At 42.0% G+C, this 26,375-nt stretch overlaps 1 long non-coding RNA gene across 2 annotated transcripts in view; it reads left to right on the top strand.

The window, feature by feature from the left end:
• The first annotated feature begins 12,679 nt into the window (after window positions 1-12,679).
• LOC113910536 overlaps window positions 12,680-26,375 on the top strand; it is a 33,621-nt gene continuing 19,925 nt past the window's right edge. For both annotated transcript variants that reach the window (XR_003516082.1, XR_003516083.1), the window contains exons 1-2: window positions 12,680-12,948; window positions 14,145-14,253. This is a non-coding gene — a long non-coding RNA (uncharacterized LOC113910536). The remainder of the gene's footprint in view (window positions 12,949-14,144; window positions 14,254-26,375) is intronic.

The following is a 26,375-nucleotide window of genomic DNA, read 5'->3' as shown; positions in this document are numbered from 1 at the left end:
GAATTCTTTCTTTCCTAAAATAAACATGTGGTTCTTTTTTTTTAAGATTTTTATTTATTTATTGAGAGAGAGAGAGAATGGTAGAGAGCATGAGAGAGAGGAAGGTCAGAGGGAGAAGCAGACTCCCTGCTGAGCAGGGAACCTGATGCGGGACTCGATCCCGGGACTCCAGGATCATGACTTGAGCCGAAGGCAGTCGCTTAACCAACTGAGCCACCCAGGCACCCTAAACATGTGGTTCTGATGAAAGCTGTTGATCTCCCAGTCATGGACATGTTATTCAAGTCTAGCCAGTCATAATACCACACTTCCTTGATTATAGTGATTAGTCCAGAAATAACCTTAAGTTGGGTCAATCAAAATCCTTTCTCTATTGTAGCCCCCATAGCTCTTCTTTACATGGGTATCATTCTACAACCCCTTCCCCCAGTAGGATGAAGGCAGCAACCATGTCTGATTCACTGATGTATACATGGTTATCCTGGTGCTGGCATGATGCTGGCTAGTGGTAATCATGATGCTAGCATAATAGGTGCTCAATAAACATTTCCTGAATGTTTGAATAAATGCATAAATGGGAAATTGGTCAATGAGTGAGTGTGTATTCAGCTATTATTTGTAAAATAAATGTTAGTTGTAGAAACTCCTAGAAAAAGTCTGGAAAAAGTCTTCCCAGCTCTCCTATGAATCCCCATTCTGCCGCAGTTGCTAGAATGGTGAGTCCATTGTGTAGCCCAAAGTGTGAAGTCCAGGCTGCTGAGCCTGGGGGACACCAGACACTTATGTTGTCTGGGCCAGCTCTGTAGTTTCTGCAGACATCATGGCTGGCGCTCAGATTGGCCCTATATTCATTTCCATCAGTCATTCTGAGCATGGGGAACAACAGGTCCTCTAAGAACTCTTGAGCAAACAAAGGAGTGGTAATATTGGTGGCCAGCTGGATAGACTTCAAGTGTCAGGGAGACTCTGAGTCTGGCTATTGCCCATGCAACTCCGGCTGTGTGCCATTCAGGCCGGGAGACAGTAGGGACTTGAGATGACATGTATCTTCCTAGGACCTTATCCCTGCCCAAAACTTAGAATAAGAGTTGAAAAGCATTGGTTGGGCTCACAGGAGGCAAGCAAGTTGTGTTCTGGTCCTGACTTTGCCACTACCTCACCCTATGATCTTGAGTAAGCCATTTAACTTCTGTAGTATACAACGTTTTTGCCTGAGAAATGATGTGGTTCTTTTCAGCTCTGATGCTCACAACTGTACTGCCTCTAAGTGTCAAGACTAGAATATAGGTGCAGTCTCCAAGACTAGTGCTATGGCCAGGAGATGATCTGATGTCTGAATGTGGTAGATACCCTTTCCTCTTGTCTTTTGTCTTCCCCCTTAGACTCTTTTAAGGGACTTGAGGGATGAGCTGAGTGAAAGCCTCCAGTAACTCAGACCCTGTCCACTTGGGAAAATGTCAACTCCAAGGTCACTGACTGCTGAGAGATGCTACTTTAGTACTAACTGGGCATCTTAGTGACTGCCTGGCTTCAACAAGAAATGTCTCTGCATTTAGGATGCTTCCTTCAGATCTTTTCACATGAAATTTTCTGGTTTTTTTTTCTTTTCTCAAATTTTTATTCAAATTCTAGTGAGTATATGTTGGCTAACTGAACATAATAAAAAATAAATAAATTCTAGTTAGTTAACATATAGTGAAATACTGGTTTCAGGAATAGAATTCAGTGATTCATCACTTACAGACAACACCCAGTGCTCATCATAATAAGTGCCCTCCTTAATACCCATCTCCTATCTAGCCCACCCTCCACCCACCTCCTTCCATCAACCCTTAGTTTGTCCTCTCTCATTAAGAATCTCTTATGGTTTGTTTCCTTTCCTCTCTTTTTTTTTCTCCCTTCACATAGGTTCATCTGTTTTGTTCCTTAAATTCCACATATGAGTGAAATCATAGGATATTTGTCTTTCTGTGACTGACTTATTTCACTTAGCATAATACTCTCTAGCTCCTTCCACATTGTGGCAAATGGCAAGATTTTATTCTTTTTTATGGCTGAGTAATATTCCATTGTATATCTATACCACATCTTCTTTATACATTCATCATTCGATGGACATTTGGGCTCTTTCCATAGTTTGGCTATTGTCAATAATGCTGCTATAAACATCAGGATGCATGTATCCCTTTGAATCAGTATTTTTGTATCCTTTGGATAAATACCTAGTAGTGCAATTGCTGGGTCATAGAGTAGTTCTATTTTTAACTTTTTGAGGAACCTGCATACTGTTTTCCAGATTGGCTACATCAGTTTGCACTCCCACCAATAGTGCAAGAGGATTCCCCTTTCTTCACATACTTGCCAACACCTTTTGTTTCTTGTGTTGTTAATTTTAGCCATTCTGACAGGTGTGAGGTAGTATATCTCATCATGGTTGTGATTTGTATTTCCCTGATGATCAGTGATGTTGCGCATCTTTTCACGTGTCTGTTAGCTAATCTGGATGAATGTATGTTCATTTCTTCTGCCCATTTCCTAACTAGATTATTTGGTTTTGGGGTGCTGAGTTTGATAAGTCCTTTATAGGTTTCAGATACTAGCCCTTTATCTGATATGTCATTTGCAAATATCTTCTCCCATTCTGTAGATTGCCTTATAGTTTTGTTGATTGTCCAGGGTAACATGGTACTGTGAGGGCTCCAACTACCTCTAGCTTCCTCTTTGCCTCATTTCCCATCTTCTTATCAATGCCAACTCTACCACCATAGACAAGCCCACCTTCTCCTCTACTATTTCTGCGATCTTTAGCAAGTTACTGAACATAAGCTGAATATATATAAAGTATCAGCTGCTACAATGATTCTAACTACACTCCAAAATCCTTTTCATAGTCAAATATCATGGAGAATAAGAACCTTTAGAACAAGAAGCCTCTGGGCCTACCATAAGCACTCAGAATTCTCCAAATAAATATAAGCATTAGATCCAACCAGTAGCTTGTTGATCAACCTGTATCATTTGTGATTCAACTTTGCTGTTGTATGTACATTTACTGTGTTGCTTCAGATGGACACATGGGACCCTGTGGTATGTGTCCACCACAATTTATCTCTATATAACAAAACTACTATGTGTCAGGATCTGTGCTAAGCTCTTTATATTGATCTTATTTAATCCTTACAAGAACACTATGAAAAGTATTTTTAATGAATTTACGTGTAATTTTATGATTCCATCATCTTAGAAACTGTTCTAGGTACCAAAGTCATCTGGCGTAAGAGGAAGATGACTCAAAGCTTCTCCTCAGATGCTATGATTTTATAACAAGGGATCAGGCACAGAGAAGCAAAGGGCCAGAAAGAGAAAAGTGAGAAAAACATCATATTTTAATTCATTTTTTCATATCCTTCATTTTTTTCATATCCATATCAAACATATCCTATGCACCAGTGCATTATTCTGGGTCCTCTGAGAAGCAGGCACCAAGACAAGGTTAAATGTGCAAGAAATTTATTGGGGAACATCTGTGGGAAGTAATTGCCAGGGTACCAGGAAAGGCTGAGAGAGCCATCAGATTGTGATGCAGGTCTCACTCTGCACGAAGGAAGAAAGTAAGCTTGGGTGGATGCTTCCTAGGTTGCCATCCAGTTTAAGAAAAGTGGGACAAGCCATGGTGGTGACTTCAAGCCAAAGTTACTCATCAGGGGAGTCCTACATCTCTTGGAAATGGGCCTATTAAATCTCTGACCTACACAGCCAGCCAGTGTCTGGGAGCAGCCCATGGGAAACATGGCTTTGGTACAAACTCGACAATGGAATTCAGAGCGAAGCAGGACTTTTTTTATCCACCGAAAAAGGAAAGAGGAGCTCTAATATGAAGGGGAGGAAAGGACTTCATCCCAGCCTGTTCCTAACCTATTAAGCATCCCCCAGGAGATATTCTGGTGAGCCAGCAAAAGCCTGGGCATTCTCACCCATACTCCTAAATCTGAAGAGATGCACAAGGAATGAAAGAATTTTTTAAACTTATTCAACCAGGTTGTGGATATATTCCTGGCTGGTCTGTACTCCCTCACTCTCATTTATTAGGTATTGAAGAATAAACATTCATTGTCTTAATCCACTTGTTTTTTTGTTTTTGTTTTTTTATCACATCGGCTCCAGTGTGGGGAATGGATCAAATAAAGGAAAATTAGAAGCAAAGAGAAGTGGTGGCAGTGGAGGTGGAGAAAAGAGAACTGGTTGAAAATATATTTTGGAGATATAATCCATAGGATCACTGGTGAATTACATGTCCTTGACTTCAAAGATTGCACACTTGGGCAGACTGCAGTAGAATGTGTCAGAAAGCCATCACAACTTAGAAATATTAAACGCTGTAGCTCTTTAGCTTCTACAGCAACCCTACCATGAAGAGGCCATCTTGAATGATGCATTTAACCTCATCCAATCATGTACCATGTGATTTCCATAGAAAGGCCCATCCCTGTCTCTTGTGTTGATTAATACTGGTTGTTGTTGTTGTTGTTGTTGTTGTTTAAAAAAAAAAAATCTTATCCAAATGAGCTCATCTACTAAAAGCAATGAGAACTCAAAATCGTTTCATAAAACCATCTGGATAATAATGTTAAAGCTCAGCAATTTTCAATTAAGGAGTGACAATGTCCCAAAATAAGAAATTCACCTGAAGGTTGGAAAGAGGGTATAAAAGGTACATACCAAATATCACTATGAACTTTTCAAGTCTAACAACTGAGATATCCCACTTAGTGTTTCACTGAGAATCCAGAATAACCTTAAGAAATTGTCTTTGGTTTCCTTTCTGAGCACAGCACCTGCTTAATTTAACCTAAATGAACGTGTATTCCATTAGATTGAGATCAATCTGTAAATCTAGATACAGGTTTATTCTTAGCAAAAGGAAGTCTAGGGTAAGTGTGCAAGAATATCCACTCCCTTCCCACGCATACCAACCTTGATGTCATGCCCTTCACATCAGGGATCACTATGGAGCCTTCATGGAAGGGTATGCAAGTTTGTGCTAGAGAAAAGAGAACAAGCGCCATGAGGGAGAGCAGGACCACCCATTTGACAAAAAGGAAAAGCATGTCTAATTCTCGGGGCAATCTGCTGTTTGTGGTGTTGTCCTCTCTTCCAACTTGCCTATCAATTCTTCGGTAATGTCTACACTGCACGCAGAAGCAGTTTAATGAATGAGCTCACCAGGATACCTATAGGAGCAGTTTTATTTTCTTCCTTCCACTGCTTCCAGCATGTTCTGATGGGTCTCCTTTCTCCACCTTTTGATGACATCCCGGGTGGAAACTGATGTTCCAGTCTCTATGGTTTCATGAATATCCTCCTTTCAGTTGTAAAGGTTCATTTTCAGATACTATAAAGTCCCATCCAGCAAAACAAAACTTGAACCTCATATCTCATTCCAAGCTTTGTCCCTCTCCTTTTTCCTGTCTCCCTTACCCACCCTTCCCTAATTAGGCCTGACCTTGACTAGGGGACTTGCAGTAGAGATTGAACAAGACATTTTCCTCTACTTCCCCCATCTTTTTTCACTCCCTAAGGGTCAGTGCCTGGAAAAGACCAATTAGCGGAAGGGGCAAAGTTGTTTGTTTTTTTCCTAGATGGTCACCAGTTAGTTTCTGCCTTGCCTGACCCCAGGTGGCCACTTCTACATTGCCCCCATTTATATATTGGCTTTTTGTGGGACACGTGTGGGTTCTTCAGAATCACTGGAAGAAACACCATATTGCTCAGTTCCTGGAGAGGATAATGTGCTCTCTGGTTCTCCTTGGACCATCCTTAACTCCTGCCTCCCCTGGGACCTCCCACAATTGAGTCCCCTTGCCAGGTCCTGACCTCTTGGGAAGATTCCTTCTAGGTGATTGTCATTGACTACATGTTTATATTCTACCGAAATACATATGTTGAAACCCTAACCACCCCACTCCATGGTGGGATTAGTGCCCTTATAAGAAGAGACAGGAGAGAGCTTGCTTCCTGTCTCTGGTCTCAGCCATGTGAGGACACAGCAAGAGGTGGCCATTTATAAGGCAGAGAGAGATATCTCACCAGAACCCGAGCATGGTGGCTCCCTGATCTCAGACTTTCCAGCCTCTAGAACTGTGAGAAATAAATTTCTTTTAAGCCTCCCAGTCTATGGTATTCTGTTACAGCAGCCCAAATTGACTAAAACAATGGCTCAAGCTTGACCGCCTTCTGTGGCAAAGGAAATGTAGGCCCAATGCTCTCTTCTCCTTTTTCTTCTTGCAGCCAATGCAGGCTGTACCATCTGCCTCCCACTTCCAAAATTCTCCAGGTTGTAATTAAGCCTTCCTCTGTATATTCAGACAGCCCCCTAAACTCCAGCCTCAAAGAGTCAAGCACTGGTGGCAGAGCTGGAATGGCTGCCATGCTTCAGAGCTCAACCAGCATCCAGCCAATGAGCTGTCAGCCTCCCTTTCTTGAAGCACCCCTTCAAAAAAAAAACCTGATAGTTTTCTTGGAATCCTATTACTTGGATCTGGAGATAAAAATGCCACACTGCTTCCCATGAGGCCCAAATTCCCCACGTCAATAAACTATTGGGTGAGCTCCCTTCAAAAGTGTATCTTCACTTTATACAGGATGGTTGGAGGGGTTAGGGATGGATGGCGATAGTAACAGGATAAATAGATTATATTAGAAAACCATTAAGAGCATGTCTTTCAGCTCCTTGTCACTCTCTTAAAAGCATGGGGGAAGTTGTCTGCTCTCCTCAGGTTTGGAGATTTACAAGAAACTGAGAAAACAGAAAGTCACATGCACAAGCAGATTATTCACCCTATTGCATTGGTGTGAATTGGCCACTCATTATCAATATAAAGAGATATAGAGGCAGTGTGTCAAGGTTGGCAGTAGTTGAGAACCAGAGCTGCTGGGATCAAGGGGCATGCATATCAGATATAGTGGATGCACACATAGAGGTAACTTTATAACCCATTTCTGAGCATTCCTGTGTTGGGTGGGCAAAAGTGCCCCGGAGACACATAATGAGGGCAGTTCCAATTAGGCAGCAAATATTAGCAGGAACCATCAGAGTGCTGGGTATGGTAACAAGTACTAGAGGTATGGAAGTGAACAGAACTCAAAGGTAGTAGAAGGAGGGCAGGTTTCATTGGCAAAACATCATTCAGGCACCTAAGTGTAAACAAAATCCCTATTGCACTCCTTCCTAAATGGATTCATAATTGCATTTATTGGGAGCAGATTACAATATCAATAAACTACTGTACATGATGAACTGACTTGCTATTCAATTTTCATGGGTAATTTTGCAGTTTTTCCACTAAATCATGAATCATACCTGTTTGAAGACCAATCTCCCCCCGCCCCCCCCCCCACACACACACACCTTGTATTCACAGGAAGAAGTGCACTCATAGAAGAGGCTCAATTACTCCCTCTAGCTTCCCACAACCAGTCGGGAGAAAGCTCTGAGCATCATACATCATTGCCTTTCCACTGTGACTAATTTCTCAGGATGTCTTAAGAACTCGCGTAAATGGTTATCTCTGAAGATGCTTCAAATTGAAGGGGAATAATGAATAATATCCTGGAATTAGGACTCCATTGATTCAATCAGTGAGCATTTCCTTTTGCCCATCTTCAATCACTGTGACACATGCTACCCATTTCCAACACACAATGACTACTTTCCATTTGCTTATGCAAGAAAATATTTTGGTTTTTCTTATTTAAATTCAATTAGCCAACATGTACTACATCATTAATTTCAGATGTAGAGTTCAACAGTTCATCAGTTGGATATAACACCCAGTGCTCATCACATCACATGCCCTCCTTAATGTCCATCACCCAATTACCCCATCCCCCCACCCACCTCCCCTCCAGCAACCCTCTGATTGTTTCCTAGAGTTAAGAGTCTCTCATGATTTGTCTCCCTCTCTGATGACTTCCCATTCAGTTTTCCCTCCCTTCCCCTATGATCCTCTGCACTGTTTCTTATATTCCACATATGAGTGAAACCATATGATAATTATCTTTCTCTGATTGACTTGTTTCACTAAGCATAATACCCTCCAGTTCCATCCGCGTTGATGTAAATGGTAAGTATCCATCCTTTCTGATGGCTGAGTAATATTCCATTGTATATATATTCCACACCTTCTTTATCCATTCGTCTGTCAAAGGACATCTTGGCTCTTTCCATTGTTTGACTATTGTGGACATTGCTGCTATAAACATCGGGGTGTATGTTCCCCTTCAGTATGGAGGTTCCTTAAGAAGTTTAAAATATTTTGGCTTTGTTTTGTTTTGCTGGGTATGATTCCCATGTATTAAAATCCTACTGGCTGCTATGAACTTTGTACAGATGATGTCTTATAACAACTGTAGAAAATAGGTAATGTTATCTCCATTTAATACATGAATAAATGAGACTCAGAGACATTAAATTATTTGCCTACACTCATGCAATTAGCAAGATATTTCAGACAGAGAATTTTGAGCTAGGTTTCCCAAAACCAGAGTCTAGACTCTTTCCACTACACCATCTCCTTAAAAAGATTAAAGAAAAAATTGGGAATTTGCTAAAAAGCCCCGAGATGGGGAACATATTCATGAATTTTCTCTTAGTGGTGTTATGCCAAAATGAGAATATCCACAGCTCTCAATCCTGCTACATTTATGAGTTTCCAAGACCAGTGAATCTCAGAGTGAGCCTGTGCATCATCTGGTCCGACATTTCCTTCCTAGACACTCCTCGTCTCCTCACTCAGGTCCTCTAGTCCCTGCCCATCCAGGGCCAGGAAGAGAACTCACAGACTTCCCAGGATATGCTTCCATCTTTGCACATCTCTGAGAGAAATGTTTGCTTATTCTGAGCATGGGTCTCATGCCCTGTGGTTTCCATGCATGGGTCTGCCTTTTGGGAACTCAGAATAATTTTAATCCATCTTTGACATGATAACCCATCTCATATTTGAAGGAACCTCTCATATTCCCAAACGTCTAAGCCCCTTTTAGCTTTTAGAAATACAAATAAGACAGGATTTTAAATCCCTTCTTATTCTAGACTCGTTTCTGGTCTCCATTACCCATTGCTCTGAGCCTAGTTGATTGCAGAAGCTTCTTGACTGGTCTTCTTGATTTATTCTTACACTGCTATAATCTGAACAACTCCACTCACAAGCCAGGATATCTCTTTAAAATGTAAAAATGACCATGTCTCTCTCCCACTGAAAACCCTCCAATCACTTAACATTGAGAACAAAATCCATACTCCGCACCCCACCATGTTAGATGTTGACTGTTGTTCTGGAAGTGTGCTGGGCAGCTGACCTGACACAATAAAACTTCAGCATGCTGGGCAATTTTGCAACTGCTCTGTATTTTATTCACATTTAGATAAATACCTGTGGACTATGAACAGAGCAGATTCAAAGGTAAATTTGGCTCGTGTGATCTGAAATGTAAGCAAATCCAAAAAAGAAAAACCCAACCTCTAGCTCTGATGTTGGGAGCATGTTATGAACTTTTCAGCTCCTTGTAGAGCCCAGCTTTTCTGATATGAACTCTAGCTTTCCATTATTATGGACATCTAAAATGTAGCGAGTTTATTTTTAATTAATTTTCTTATCAAAGAGTACATTCTCCAGTCATTCTAAAGCCAAAATAATATTGCTGCAAATATAAATGCAGTATGTTTCGGGGCTTCTAGGTGGCTCAGTCAGTTGAGTGTCTGACTCTTGATTTCAGTTCATGTCAGGGTCTCAGGGTCCGGAGATCCAGCCCTGCATCAGGCTCCACACTCACTGGGGAATCTGCTAGAGATTTTTTTCTTCTTCCTCTCCCTGTGCCCCTCCCTCCACTTGTGCTCGCTCTCTCTCTTTCTCTCTAAAATAAATAAATAAATTTTATAAAAACATAAATAATAAATAAATTAATTAATTAATTAATTAATTAATGCAGTATGTTTCATGCTACTGCATCTAAACTAGGAGTAACCAATGGGCCCTGAAATAATATATGAAATTCTGTGTTTGTATGTATGAGAGAGAGAGCACACAACATAAACAACGAACACTGCCCTACCCCCATTCCATTTTACTCTTGGATTGTAGTAGTATGTTTATTTGTCTGCCTTCCCACATAGACTGTAGACTCTGTGAAGGCAAAGTTCGCTTCTGCCTTATTGCCCTAGGTTCTACCCCTATGGCCCAGTATGGTATCTAGCACCCACATGGTACTCAGTAAATATTGGTTTTAAAACATCATAAATTAACGAAAGGGCACTCTAACTTCTTTTTATGGAGACTGCATGAATCACTGGTGCCAAATAGGAAGACCAGATATGTTCACCACGCATCCATTCATTCATCCACTATAATTATTTCCTGGGCTTTTCCTGAGAACTACCGCCATGCGAATGAAGCCCAGCAACTCAATGCAAGCAGACCGCCTGGTCTCGTGGGGTCTTCAGTCTAGTGTCAGAGACATACATTAAATCAATAATCAATATCAGCTATTACAAACTGATAAATAAAATGCAGAAAACATGAAAGGGAACCTAATTTAATGACGGGGACTTAGAAAAGCATCTTGGGGAAAGTGATGTTTCAGCTAAGGGCTGAGGGATGAATAGTAGTTAAGCAGGAAGGACTCTGTCAGGCCCCTCACTGAAAGTTTCTGTGCCTCCCAAAGGGTAGGCTTCCCGGGAGACTTCCCAAGGTGTATGTACCTGCTGTGGTACCTTGTCTCCAAAGATGGCACCATCAATTCCTTCTTTCTTTGTAGCCACACACCACTCCATTCTATTGAATTTGAGTTGGCCTTTAACTGCTTTGACTAATAAAATGTGGCAGAAGTGATGCTAGGCCAGGGCTGCCTCCTTTTTCTTGGAGCCCTGAGCTGCCATGGAGGAAATCCAGGCTGCTCAGCTGGGGAGGGAGGCACCAGAGCTGTGCGTGAGTAAGCCATCCTGGACATCCAGCCCTTTTGAGCCTTCTGATGACTCCAGCCCCAGCAGCATTTTAACTGCAACTGCATGAGAGATGCCAAGCAACAATTGCCAAGCTGAGCCCTGTCAACTTACAGAACCATAGCAGATAATAATAAATTACTTTAAGCCAATAAGTTTTGGAGTAGTTGATTACACAGCAACAGATAATCAGAATACCTTCCAAAGACATATTGACTCATTTGGGGGCTTGGTCTAAGAGACCTCATTTGTATCAGCTGACAGCGCCTCCTGAGAACATGTATTCAGATGTTTTTACTTGGGAGAGCAAGAAAGAAGAGTTTGTTCCTCTCAATGGATCCAACCCTTAACTACCCACATGTCAAGCTTTCCTTTGCTCTGAGAGGAGTGACCTAGAATATCTCTGACAAGACTTGACAGTATCCTTGACCTTTGTCCTGAGTCTCTATGAGAAACTCTACCAGTTTCTCCCAGTTAGCACACTTTTATTGTTTCCAAAGCCTTCATAAAACTTTTCAAAAGGAAATCTTTGGAGATCAGTTTACTGCAAATAAAAGAACACTAAACACACTCCTGATACACATAAATACTAATAACTAACAGATACTAGAGAAACGGCAGAACTCTAAACAATGGATATTAAATAAATTAAAGGTATTTCGGATACAAAGAATAAAAGAAAACACTAATTAAAGAATGACACAACCATTGCCACCAATAATGTAATGCAGACACGATGCAGTGAACAAAACCAAAATACGTTTTCCCCCAATGCTTCCATTAGGGCGGGGTTTTGTTTCTGTTTTAGCTTGTGGACATTAGATTTATTACAATAATTCTTCTTTGCCATTCTAAATATTAATAATAGTTTACCCTTTAAAGAGAAGGGTCAGGAAGAGGGGGAAAAAAAAAAAACAAATCCTTCTTGGAATTTAATGCCAGGTCTGTTACGCCGCACGAACGACCACAAGAACAGCCCATACATTTAACTGTCCCTCTCCACCCCTTGTTTTTAAAACTATGTGACCACGATGAGCACAAGTTTGGGGGAAAGAATCAACTTTGGAAAGCTCTCCCGACTGTGATGATACAGTTATTATCACATTTCCTTATTTTACAACTGGAACACGAAATGGCTTTAAAAAAAAAAAAATGAATCGTCGTAAAAAAAAAAAAAGACAAAAGGTAGAATCTGTGCAATGTTAACAGTTACAACAAAACATTTACCAGGGTTACAGTGTTTTGTTACAATAGTACTTTGCAGGAGCGTTCATGTTTTCAGCCAGAGGACTGTAGCAAGGGGGTGGGGGGAGGGGTTCTGAAAAGGAAATGCGTAAAAAAACAAAACCAAACAACAAAGTTTTGTTCATCAGGTACATTTCAAGTCATCATTAAGCAGGTTTGCTACACAACGTTCAGCAAGAAAATGTGTTCAAAGGCAAACATGATCACATTTTTGTTCTAAAAGCTCAATCATCAACTAACACTTGTTAAGGTGGTCAGCGGGTTCGACAGCAGGCCACAGGAGAAATGGAAACAGACATTTATTATTCACAGGGCTCGGGGCGTGGCGGGGGGGGGGAGAAGTACACAGCAGGCCTGGAGGGGCCACACGGGACGGCGAGGCAGAAAGCAGACGGAAAGAGACTGGACCTGGGGCACGTGACTTTATTAGGGTCCATAGGCTAGGACCACGCTGGTCAATGCAAACCAGAAAAAAGAAGGGTTTAGGTAAGCGCCACGGGGGCCTTGGCTAAGGAGCGCGTCAGGCCGACAGGCGCTGGCGAGCAGGGGAATCTGCAACTCGCAAGATGTGGGAGAAGCCACATGGGGACCTCACATCTGCTGGAGGCTTTGCGGCTGCAATCAGGGGGCCAGCGTCAGGGTCGGGTCCCCGCAGACCGCTTGGCCAGACAACGCGGGAGCGGAGCAGCTTAGCCAGCTCTCGACAGGTGTGTGTCTTAAGATGCGAATTCACCGTTTATCCACCTGGGCATACGCTGTGCTGCCTGAATATGTGAGCTCACGTCTTGTCAAATCCGAGCCGGGTTTTCTTTGAATATTTACTTGTCTTCCTCTAGTCTGCCTTTTAGGAACTCCTGCTCGCTCTTCTCGTTTTAATCCCAATGCTTCTCTGCAGACTGACTCCTAGGGATCTGCTTTGCTCTACTCTGTTCACTTTCTCTGCAGCTGAGTATCGCCTACCGCTGGGCTTTCCGCTCAGCATTTTGATGTTCACGTTGCAATGCCTGTATTTCTCTGTGTGTTCCCCTTTCCAAAGAGACCAGTGATCTGGCTTTGTGCCTTGCTTTCATGTGGTTTTAAGTTTTTGCTTTTCATCATTTGTGAAGGTAGTTATTTTTATAGAATTTTGTGTGTTTCTACGACCCTAAAATCCTGGATGTCATTTTGCTCAAGTGTCTGTTGACTCTCTTGCTGTGGATTGGTCCTTCTGTTCCATAGTTTGGGATTATGAAGTCATGTTGGGTTTGTATGTCAGAAGCCTGACAAATGTGGGTTGAGGGTGTCTCCCTCCAAAATGTATTTTGTTTGCTTCTGTCATTTGTTTCAAAGACAGGGAAATTTCTATACTGACTGGTTAGTTTTAAGACTGGGACAAGAACAGGGGAAATTCCAAATTCTGACTCACACGGAATGCTGGCCGGTCTCATGAATCATCGGGGTAAATCTTTCCCCATCAGAGCCCAAAGGAGAGACAGACAAGCTTTCTGCATGAGATTTTTCGCTAGTCCACCCCCTTTTCCTGTACATACAGACTGAAATTTCTGAATTTGTAAGTTACTTCAGTTCCCACTCTGCCTTGTGTGCCCCAAGGCCTCGCGTCGTGTCCTCCTTTGGTCTTGAACACCCGAGCTTCGGGGTAAACCCAGTCAAACCCACAGGGCAGCTACAGCTTCAGCCCTCCACCTGCATCTTTGGCTCTCCGTTCAGCTTACCTCGCTGGCAACTGGAGACTCCACTGGTTTTCTTGCCATCTGAACTATGCATTTAAAAGAATGTGTCCCAGTTAGCACACTTTTATTGTTTCCAAATCCTTCATAAAAGTCCAGGTCCAAGGGAAACAAGCATGGTGTTTCTCTTTTCGCAGTGGGCGATTTCCTTGTCAAGATCATCTCTTGCTTTTCAGGATCCAGTGTCTGCTGGAGGAGACCCGCTTTCTGTTGTTGTCATGTCCTTCAGATGATTGGAGGGTGGGGAGCGAGGAAAAAGAGAAGAGGAATCATGCCTTGAAATTGGTAAGAGTGTTTTTGTTTGCACATCTTGCATTATTAATATTCCTGTTTAGCATAATTAGCTACCCTCTCCATCTTACAACCTGCAGTGTTTTATGCCTCTGTTTGATAGCTCACCCATTAGCAAAGCAGTCCGGTTCCCCGAAGGCTGAGTGCAGGTGGTTCTGAACGATGCAGGGTGCCGGTTGCTCAGAAAAGCAGGCGACATAAGCTTTAATTGATGCTAAAAATACATTCGCTAGAAGAATCAGACTCCTTCAGTCTGTCTGCAGTGGATAAAGGCATCTATGGATTCAGCAGTCTTAAGAAAGGCCCAGCAGAACAAAGGAGAGGTGAACAAATGGGAACAAAGGAATTTTATTAATAGGGAAAGAAAGATAGCTAATACAGGACAATATTACTTCTCTTTATTCAAATAATTGGCAGTCCATTTTACTTATACAATGACTATTGCTTCAGGATATGATTTCAGACTCAACAAAGCAGTGCAATTTAAGTTCCATCATTCCTTGTTGTCCACCTTTGGGCAGCCTGGAAAAAAAGTCACTCAACCTTCCTTATGGAATCATGGGCTGTTAAAAGCTGGAGGAGAGCTCAGAGACAGAATTATATGATATGTTATTATTATATGATATATGTCATTTGCATTACATTGTTATATGTATATTTCAGTGGTCTGAGTTAATATTTTTCCATCAGCTGCTAATTCATTACTCAAGAAAGAGTTATCCATGAAGGAAAAAAATAATCCACTTTGACTTGTTAGAAATGAGTCAACATTGACAGAGTACACACATGGGGGTATGTGAAAGTGATTCTCCTCAATCTGCTAAGCAGAGCACCACCCTAGCATCCAGCAGGACCTGGAAATCCAGGTCAAATAATGCTCTCAGCAAATATTAATATAGTGCTGATGATGTGCTGGACACTGTTCTCAGTGTTAGCTATATTTAATTTATGTAATCCTTAAAAATCCCTGTCAGGTCAACACTATGATCATTCCCACTTGATACCTAGGGAAACTGAGACACAGAAGTTACAAAAGTCAGAGCACCTGGGTGGCTGGGTCGGTGAAGTGTCCAACTCTTGATTTCAGCTTGGGTCACGATCTCAAGGTCGTGGAATTAAGCTCTGCATCAGGCTCTGTGCTGAGCATGGAGCCTACTTAAGATTCTCTCTCTCCTTCTCCCTCTGCTCCTCCTCATCTCTCTCTCTCTGAAAAAAAAAAAAAAAAAGAAGAAGAAGTTACAAAAGTCATCTATGGTCACAACGTTAGCAACCAGAGTCAAGGTTTAGACCCAGACAATCCGGTGCAAAAGTCTGTGTGCTTCATCAGCACATTATACTGCCTCTCGGTTCAAATTTGAATGTTTCCATACTTACCAGTGATCAGGCCTATATCACCCTAAAACAAGTTATTACCTCATTTTTAGTGTGCAGAGTATTTTCACATGCATTCTTCCATGTGATCTTTGGATCAGATTTGAGAAGTAAGCGTGGCACAAGGTTTTGTTTTTTGGTTTTTTTTAAGATTTTATTTATGTATTTGACAGAGAGAGACACAGCGATAGAGGGAACACAAGCAGTGGGAGTGGGAGAGGGAGAAGAGGCTTCCGGCTCAGCACGCGACCCGATGCGGGGCTCGATCCCAGGACCCTGGGATCATGACCCGAGCGGAAGGCAGACGCTTAATGACTGAGCCACCCAGGCGCCCATAGCATGGCACAAGTTGTTAAGTCACAGATGAAGGAACTCAGAAGCCATTTTCTCTAACTCCTTTATGTTCCTGATTAAGAAAATTAAGCTGAATACATATAAAGAATGTTTACAAATAAATATTGAAGTAATGCAAACAATTTTATAGAAAAGTAAAGACATGAAGAATATTTCACAGAAGAGTAAACACATGGCTAGTGACCATATGAAGGATATTGAACATTATTAGTGTAGAGGGAAATGCAAATCAAGGCCAGAATGAGGCACCAGTTTCCATGCCTTTTGTGGGCAAAAATGTAAAAAATCCATCTATGACAATTACTGGGGATGAATAGAGCCATAAGAGATATCAAAAGCTGCTGATGGAAATGTGAGTTTAGAAAAGCTGATATTATCTACTAAAGTTGAACAGCCATGTCTCATGACCCAGGAATTCCACTGCTACATATATTCTCAAAATATAGTCTTACATATCTATAAAAAATGTTCACATCAGCATTGTTCACAGTATCAAAGAATCTAAAAACAACCCAAATGCCCATTAACAAGAGAGCGAATAAATATATTATGAAAACAAATTTCATGGAATATTATGTAGCAGTTAAAAGTGAAAGGATTATAAAAACACATACCAACATGTATGAATCTTAGTATTATAATAGTAAGTGACAAATAAAGCAAGTCTCAAAAGGTAAATAAACCTACAGAGAGAGGAAAGCAAGGGAATGACAAATAGATTTTAGAGGGAGAGAGCCAGGTGCATGGGATATTGGAAGGATTCCATATAGGTAGTATGGTAGGCAGAATTCTAAAATGACTCCCAATGACCCATACCCTTAGATAATCCACTCTCTTTAAGTGTGTGTGAGTGAGACCTGTAACTGGCTTCTAATCAACACAACATGGCAAAGGTGATGGGCCATCACAGCTATGATCAAGTTATGTTATATGGCAAAGGTGAAGGGCTTTTGAAGATGTAATTAAAATCCCTAACGGTTGACTTTAAGTAAACAAAAGGGGTAGTATCCTGGGTGGGCCTTACCTAATCGGGTGAATACATTAAGGGGACATGGGGTCAAAGACTCAAAGCAGCAAAGAATCTTTCTGTCCACTGCTAGCTTTGAAGAAGCAAGCTTCCATGAATTCAAGAGCCTCAAGGAAACTGATTCAGCCAACAACTTGAGGGAGCTTCCCTTGTCAAGCTTCCAGATGAGATCCCAGTTTGTCTATGGTCTAAGGCTTGTAAGACCCAGAGCAGAAAAACCAGCTAAGTTATACCCAGATTCCTGCCCCACACAATCTGCAACATAATATTTGGATGTTGTTTTAAACTGTTAAATTTGTGGTAATTATTTATGCAGCAATAGAAAATTAAGGTAGATAAAGATTATTGTCAAAATCTTAGCTTTTGTTTTAAGATGTAGTCCACTGGTAGTGATGAGATTACTTGTAAGTAATTAAAGTTCATTCTGTCTTCTTTTGATGAGACGTAGGGAAAGAAAGAGCAAAAGTTAAATATTCCATTTATGTCTTTGGCTTCTATAAAGCAAAAGGCTAACAAAGCTAACAAGGACAGCATGTCCAAATTCCCTGCTGGGCATGTCTCCTGCTCGAAGGAGCTGAATGCAGTACTGAATGGCAGAGAGTCCTTGAAGGGGGTTGCAGAGCCTGCAGCACTCTAGGTGATCTGGGAGGGGGGCACCAGACAGACCATCCAAAGACAGTGATAGATGCAAACATCTTACTTAACTGGGCATTCAGTACTGGAGAGTAACTGGCTGACCCCATCAATCCTTTTTATGGAGAAAACAATACTGTTACTGGATTACAGGGTAGGCAGAAATGTGTGCACATAAAGAAGGCAAAAGGCAGATGCCATAGGTAGTAGAAGCCTTGTATAAGAAGATGTCTTGTGGTAGAAAGAAACTGAGTAGAAACAGCTAGTAGTTGAGTGCCGTGGTCGAGCAGAAGCATGAGAAGTAGTGATGGAGAGTAATTGAGGCACCATAATGTTAGTACGATAGTCTACGAGGGATGGTCCCGTCCTGCTGAAGGGATAACCAGACAGGGCAACTCAGGTGACCACTGAGGTATTCTTTATTTTTCTGACCTCCCTGTCTATCCTAAAAACAAACATCCCTTACTTGAGATAACATAAGTGTCTCTATTCCTGTCCCTCAGAAGAAACCACCTAGCTAGTATAGTGGTGCATGAGCTCTAGTGCTAGGCTGCCTGGGTCAGCTTCCAAGCTCCATCACTTCCAAACAATGTGACCTAGAGCAAGTTAGCTAACCTCTCTGTGCCTGTGTTTCCTCAGCTGTGAAGTGGGGATATTACTAATATCTAGGATTGCTATGAAGATTAAATAAATTAAGAGTTGTAACGTGCTTAGAGTATTTGGCACATGCCAAGTGGTTGTTGAATATAATTGTCTGTTGAATGAATAAACTTGTCAGGGGGGAACTCTTCTTCCCTACTCCCTAACCCTCCCTCCCATGTGGAGGGACATCAATTGGTGTAACACTCTGGGCTGCTCCCCACCTCTCAATCACCCCTTTCCTGACTTAGCGCCCAAGGAGATGGAATGACTTATCTGACTGGAGAGTTTATCGATTAGTTAAGTGACAGGAAATTCAAAATAATAGTGGCTTAAACAAGATAAAGGTCCTTTCTCTCCCATACATAAAGTACGAGGTAAGTAGTCCAGGGCTACTATGAAGTCTCAGGGCCCCCGCCTCCTTCTAGTTTGTATGCCATCCTCAAAATTCAGTTTCCATTTCATGGTCCAGATGGACACTCCAGTTTCTTAGTCTTGGAAGAAAGGATGAGGAAAACTGGGGAGAGAAGCTCAGATAACCACTATTCCTAAAATTTGAGCACACTTCCTCTTACCCCACCCCCCCCCCGCACCCCCTTGAACTAGGTCACAGGTCACACCTAGCTGCAAGGGAGATTGGGGAATGTAGTCTTTGTTCTGAGGAGCCACTATCCCCCCTGAAAAGGGGGTTTGTATTACTGTAGAGGAAGGGAAGAAGAGATTTAGCTGATAATTCTCAGTCTCTGCCATAGTGAGTTTGTAAGGAACAACTGAGAATGTTTAATTTATACCATTGCTGGGAAAAGGCTCATCCTAATCTAGCAGGGCTGGGTCCATATCTGCTTGATTCTAGGGATCAGTATTAGAGAGTTGCCTTGGCCACCAAGAGAAGCCATTTTCCCCAATATCATCTTGGACGCCACAAAGGTGATATATTTATCTCCACCCGCTAAACAAGTTTGTCTTGTTTTCATTGTTTCAGAACCCAGGCGGGGAAGTGGGAGATGATAGTATTATAGATCTTTCAAGATTCCTGATATAACACAAGAAAAGACATACACAGAATTTGTCAACACACACAGGAGTTGTATAGAATTCCCTACACTGTGGACTCGTATCACAGAGAGAATCCGGGGTATATTTGTAGCTACATTTCAATTGCAATACTCCCAGATTCAAATTTATTTGGTGGTTAAATATATCTGGATGTACTCTTTTAAAAAGTTCCAGTGAAAGCAATGCCAAGTCACATCCTCCATTCTGGGAAGATTTGATAACTGAGTGGGATGGAGGGCTCTACTTTAGTGTTAATCCCTTGGCAGAGTTGTGGGGTTTTTTTGGTTTTTGTTTGGTTTGTTTGTTTTTTTGTGTTTTTTTTTTTTCTTTTGGATCTGAACTATTCTCTACCATGGACTGTTTTAACATTTAGAAAGTGTCCATTTTTAGCAAAATCACAGCTGTGTGAATGTAGCATATTGGTGTAGAGGAGGGTTACATTTCAACTTGTTATATTAGAAAAGTAAGGAAATCACTGACTTTTAGATCTGGAAAGAAACTTGGAGATCATTGAGCCAACCCCTCTTATTATGGATGAGAAAACCGAAGCCCAGAGAGGGAAAGTGGCATATCCCTGGTCACTCACACTAATCAATCATGGAATTAGACAGGAGTCCAGTAGCTGCCAGGCCAACATACTTTCCAGCATATCACACCATGCAAAATCCTACTGTACTTTCTTCCACCTGCCACTTTCCCTACAGTGAAGAAAATAAAAAAAAAAATTAAGTGGGTTACTTAAATTCTCTGTGCCTCACTTTCCCATCTGTAAAATGAAAATAACAATGCCTACCTCATGGCACTATTTATAAAAAATTAAATTATATAACTATGCAGATACTATAACACAAAGTAAGTGTACCTCAGAGTAAGGACTTGGTAGTAGCTTTTATTAAAAGAAGCCCTCATAGAGAAGGTTCAAAGAGCTAAGCAAGGACTGATGTAAGGTAATCATTCTGTCACTTGTTCATTCATTCAATCAAGAGTAAACAAGCAGTTCTTGAACTGCTCTGTGGCGAGCATTGTGCTGAGCTCTGAGGATATAAGGTGAATCTGATAATTCTCAGAGGGTAGATAACTACATAATATATTAAGGGCAAAAATTGAACAATACAGTATGAAATGTAAGGAGTGACCGATCTTGGTTAAGGGTGTGAGAAGGAAGGTTAATAAAAGCTCCCTGATGAAAGTGACCTCCGAGAATGATTTTCAAAGTCAACTAGAAATGTGTCAGGTGGAAGAACATCCTTAAAAGAAGAAATCACATGTGCAAAGGCCCTGAGGCATGAAACGCCATGCTATTCATGGAAAAATAACAGCATTCAGAATTGCTAGAGAGTAAGATGCCAAGATGACAGAAATAGAAGATAAAGTGGACAAGAACCAGCACGTGAAGAGTGTGCAGTCCGTGTTGGGAGCTAAGAGTTTGGCTACAGGCAGTAAGGAGCTTGTTGAATATTTTCAAAGAGAGAAAGGTATGGCCAGATCCCCTTTGGTTTGAGTAGAGGAAAGGGGGCAAGCTGCTGAGGCAGGAAGCAGGGAAGCCAGTTAGAAGATGAGGTCAATACTGCAAGCTGTCCACCAATATCCACTCTCCCTTCTTACCTAGATTAACATTTTTACCTGGACATAAGGCTGCCCAGAATGAAGATTACATTTCCCAGCCATCTTCTTCAGTGAAGGGAGGCCATGTGGCTAATCTTGTCCAATGGGATATGAGTGTAACGTACATGTGAAACCTCTGGGTCCTGCCTCAAACGAAAGGGATATGCCCTCTCATTTCCCATCTCTCCCTTCCTTCTTCCTGAATTCAGGCTCGATGATGAGCCATCTTGAACTGTGTAGATGACAACGGTATTTAAAGATGGTAGAGCAACAAAATGGAAGGAATCAGAGCCCCTACAGAGGAAGAGGCCCCATCCCAGCCTGGGTCATTATATGACAGAGAAAAACACTTCTATCTTGTGTTTTAAGCCACTGCGACTTTCTGCCTAGATGAAAGGAGATGACCCAAGGCAGGGGCAGAGGGAATGGAACAGAGACAACAAATTTGAGAAGAGTTACTGGACTCATTCACAGGATGTAGGAGACAAGAGAGGAGGTGTCAACTGCACCCCCTACATGCCTTTGCTTGAAAGCTAGGTGGATGGTGAAGTCATCAAGAGAGAGAACAAAGGAGAAATTCAATTACTTCTAAAGATGTGGAAGTTTGCTGGAAAAGATCTCAATTTTCCGTTCATATGTTCATCCATTCTAAGACCTTTTACTAAACTTGTGTAAGGAATTGTTTATGGAACAAAGGGTTTTTTTAAGTTGTCCATTAGCAGTAAAGTTGTTTTTTTTTTTAAGATGGACATCTCATCAATAGATAAATGGATAAAGAAGATGGGCTATACATATAAATATATATGTATACATATGTATATATATAATAGAATATTATTTAGCCTTAAAAAAAGAATGAAATCTTGCCATTTGCCACTACATGGATAGATCTAGAGCGTATAATGCTAAGTGAAATAAGCCAGTCAGAGAAAGACACATACCATATGGTTTCACTCATACGTAGAATTTAAGAAACAAAACAAAGGAAAAAAGAGAGAGAGGAGAAAAACCAAGAAACAGACTCCTAACTATGGAGAACTGGTCACCAGAGGGAAGGTGGGTGGGGGGTGAGTGAAATAGGTGATGGGGATGAAGAGTATACTTATCACAATGAGGACCGGGTAATGTGTAGAATTGTTGAATCACTATATTGTACACCCGACACTAATAAAATACTGTATGTTAACTATACTGGAATTAAAATTTTTTTAATGTAAAAAGATAGACATCTTAGCTGTAAAGACTATAAAATACAGAACTCTCCAGACTGTGCACAAGAGTGGTGGACCTTTCACGGCTTGAGCTGTTAACAGACGATTACCTATCAGGGCACCTGGGTGGTGCAGTCAGTTAAGCGCCTGACTCTTGGTTTTGGCTCAGGTCCTGATCTCAGGGTCATGAGATTGAGCCCCGAGTCCAACTCCACACTCAACACAGAGTCTGCTTAGCTTCCTCTCTCCCTCTCCCTTTGCCCCTCCACCTGCACGTGCACTCACTCTCTCTCTCTCTCTCAAATATATAAAGAAATCTTAGGCAAAAAAAAAAAAAAAGGTTATCTGTGACCTGGTTTGGTGCTCTTTCAGCTTTGCACAGATAGTTGCCTGGAAAAGGGAAGCGTGGAGAGGCACACTTTTTGCTTTAAGATTTCATAAAAGCTCACGTTTGTAATTGAGGTGGTGTAAGAGAACGTCCCTGAAGTGAGGATAATTCCACATAGCCACTCATTTGGTTGTGCCATAATCCTCAGTATCCTGAGGAAGCCCATTTTAAATTAAATTGTCAGGACAAAAAGATATGTGTGTGTGTGTGTGTGTGTGTGTGTGCGCACATTCCATACATTTAAAAACACAGCCCTGCTTAAATAATCTCCGCACATTTTCACAGCAGACTTTCTTTTTTGCACTATTTATCCCTCCTACACAAGCAGTTTAAATAATCACTCCACATGATATTCCAGACTTCCTGGGTAGAAGAGCTTTTCTTATATTGATTAAAAATTCAGAGTCTATCTATAAATCAGGAAAGTCACTTAACATTCATGTTAACATCCATATATGTTAGGCTGCCTCAAACATACCCGAAAAAAAGGTTTCCTAAACATGAAATATACAGGAAGGAAGGTCAATAAACTTATTAATTCCATGTGTCTTAACGGGTCATTGGGATCATGCTCATTGCTCTGGTCTGTCCCTCTTAGAATACTCCAATGCCAGTCAAATGAAGGTACTTCTCAGCTTAGTGAGACAAAGGGAAAACATCGGTTTAACTAACCGCATTCGGTGCAGCTCACCTGGTTATTTCCTGAACGCCTACTATGTGCCAGATCCTGTCTTAAGCCTATGGGGATGCAGATGTAAATAAGGTCCAGTGTGACTCTGATACAGATGCAAAGAACTCGGGGGGCCCGGAAGGAGAGACGAATTCCTTAAGTTTGGGATCCAAACATACTTCCTAAAGATTCCTACCTTTGAACTGGGCTGCAGAAAGGAGGAAGGGCTGGACACTGGAACTGCCAAAGAAGCAGATCTGACACTCCAGGCAGAAGGCACTAGTTTCCGCAGGTGTTCAAAGAAGAATGCAGGAGCCCCGTGGAAGTGAGCTGTAGGCTGTGCTGGAGATGTGCTTATGGGCTGAGTTGTGTCCCCCCAACATTCCTATGCTGATACCTCGGAATGTGACACTATCTGGGGATAGGGCCTTTATAGAGGTAATGAGGTTAAATGAGGACATTAGGGTGGGCCCTAATCCTATACAACTGGTCTCCTTATAAGAAGAGGAGGTTAGGGGTGCCTGGGTGGCTCAGTCGGTTGAGCAGCCAACTCTTGGTTTCAACTCAGGTTGTAATCTCAGGGTTGTGAGTTCATACTGAGCATGGAGCCCACTTAAGATTCTCCCTCTCCCTCTGGGGAGGGCCTTTGCATCTTCCTGGACCCCAGGAACTACAGAGAGCTGAACAGGCAGGCTGATCCCTGCCTACCCCTGAGTCTGATAGAGCAAAGGGAATGGAGCTGAATGGTCTGGTAAAGGAGGGAAAGAATTTTAAATGGCTCACGGCAACATTTGGGAAGCATTGGCAATGGTTTCTATGATTTGAGAGATAAAAACTGGGAGTTCTGTTCTTGATTTTTATGTAGAGATTATCCAATTCATTCTTTAAAACCGTTTTCAGAATGGTCTGGGTGATCGTTTCAAGACCTAAGTCAATATCCAGTGAAACCATTCAGGAACCCGTATCCTTCAAGGAGAAAGAAAAGAAAACACTCATTACCTTCTAGAAGCTTACTATCTGGCTGGGGATAACATGACGAAATATTTTTTTAAAAAATTAGAAAGAGGGGCACCTGGGTGGCTCAGTCTGTTAAGCATCTGCCTTCAGCTCGGGTCATGATCCCAGGGTCCTGGGATAGACCCCAACACTGGATTCCCTGCTCAGTGGGGAGTCTGCTTCTCCCTTTCCCTCTGCCCTTACCCCCTGCTCATGCTGCACTCTCTCACTCTCATGCTGTCTCCCTCTCTCAAATAAATAAAATTTTTTAAAAATTAGAAAGGAAAAATACAGGAACACATTTAAAGCAAACTTCAGGTTATTTTTTTAAACAATCTAATAAGAGTCAGTGTGAAAATCCTTTGTAAATTTTGATGCTCTATAACAGGTTAAGGAGTTTTTATTACTGTTCACCAAAGAACAAATACTGAGCTTTTTCTGTGGGCCAGGCACTGTTTTGTGATTATTCATAACAAAAGGATGCAAATTAGCATAAGTAGAGTTCAAACTGAGTCAGTGGTCCCCTGGGAGACCCATAATAAAGGAGCAATCCGAAAGGGTTGAGGGGTACTCCCCCACACTGTCACAAACATTTTGGACACTCCCATGGCTGAGGAGCATCATGGACAGGGCACAGCTTTAAATTCAGGCCTGGGGCTGGAATCCTAACTCCACCAACTATAGCTATTTGACTCACTTATGTCACAAAAAGGTCATTGATAATAGCATACCTTGAAGGGCGCCTGGGTGGCTCAGTTGGTTAAGCGACTGCCTTCGGCTCAGGTCATGATCCTGGAGTCCCGGGATCGAGTCCCACATCTGGCTTCCCGCTCGGCGGGGAGTCTGCTTCTCCCTCTGACCCTCTTCCCTCTCGTGCTCTCTCTCATTCTCTCTCTCTCTCTCAAATAAATAAATAAAGTCTTAAAAAAAATAGTATACCTTGAAGAGTTCCTTTTTTGGGGGCGCCTGGGTGGCTCAGTCGTTGGGCGTTTGCCTTTGGCTCAGGTCATGATCCCAGGTCCTGGGATTGAGCCCCGCACTGGGCTCCATGCTCAGCAGGAAGCCTGCTTCTCCCTCTCCCACTCTCCCTGCTTGTGTTCCCTCTCTCGCTGTGTCTCTCTCTGTCAAAAAAATAAATAAAATCTTTAAAAAAAAATCTTTTATTTGTCAGAGAGAGAGAGCATGAGCAGGGGGAGTGGCAGAGAGAGAGGGAGAAGCAGGCTTCCTGCTGAGCAAGAAGCCTGATGTGGGACTCCATCCCAGGACCCTGGGATCGTGACCAAGTAAAAGGCAGATGGTTAACCAACTGAGCCACCCAGGCACCCCACCTTGAGGAGTTCCTAAAAGATTCCATGATAGCATGCGTAGAGTATCTGGACCACATTCAGGGCCCTATAAATGGAAACTTTTATTATTCTTATCTCTCTTGGTTTCCCAGAACTGCCATAACATCGTACTAAAAACCGGGTAGCTTAAAACAACAGTAATTTATTTCTCATGGTTCTGGATGGAGGCTTACAAGTCCAAGCAGGGTTGGTTCTTTCTGCGGGCTATGACAGAGAATCTGTTCCATGCTGGTCCTAGCTTCCGCGGATGTCCAGCCATCCTCGGCACTCCCTGGCTTGTACCTGCGTCACTCTGTCACTTTGGTCCCTGCCTCCATCTTCACCTGGACTTCTCCTTGTGTCTCTGCGTCTCTACGTGGTCACGTGCCCTCTGTGTCTCTCTCCTCATCTTATCAGGACAACAGTCCCATTGTATTAAGGGCCCACCCTACTCCAGTATTGTCTCAAATCTTAACTAATTAAATCTGCAACAACCCTATTTCCAAATAGGGTTTCTGAGGTGCTGGGAGTTAGGATTTGAACATACCTTTTTTGGGGAGGGTGGGGGGAAGTGGGCATAATTCCACCCGTAATGGGAGTTTGAATTCAGCTTCTCATCCTGCTCTATCACAAAGCAGCCAAGTGACCTTGAACGAGGCACTGCCTCCAATCCTTAGTATCTTCATTTATAAATAGAGGTGATAATAATAATACCAACCTTATAGATTGCCCTGAGAATCAAGACAGACTATGAGTGAGATTGCTTTGTGAACTATCAAGCATTATATAACTTAAATTAACCTTAAGCATTCCTCTGGTATTACAGTCTTTGAACCCCTAT

This window comes from Zalophus californianus, chromosome 6 (assembly GCF_009762305.2).
Source record: "Zalophus californianus isolate mZalCal1 chromosome 6, mZalCal1.pri.v2, whole genome shotgun sequence".
In the NCBI taxonomy this organism is placed as follows: domain Eukaryota; kingdom Metazoa; phylum Chordata; class Mammalia; order Carnivora; family Otariidae; genus Zalophus; species Zalophus californianus.
Note: the sequence above shows the minus strand (reverse complement) of the source record. Positions and strands in the feature narration are given on the sequence as shown.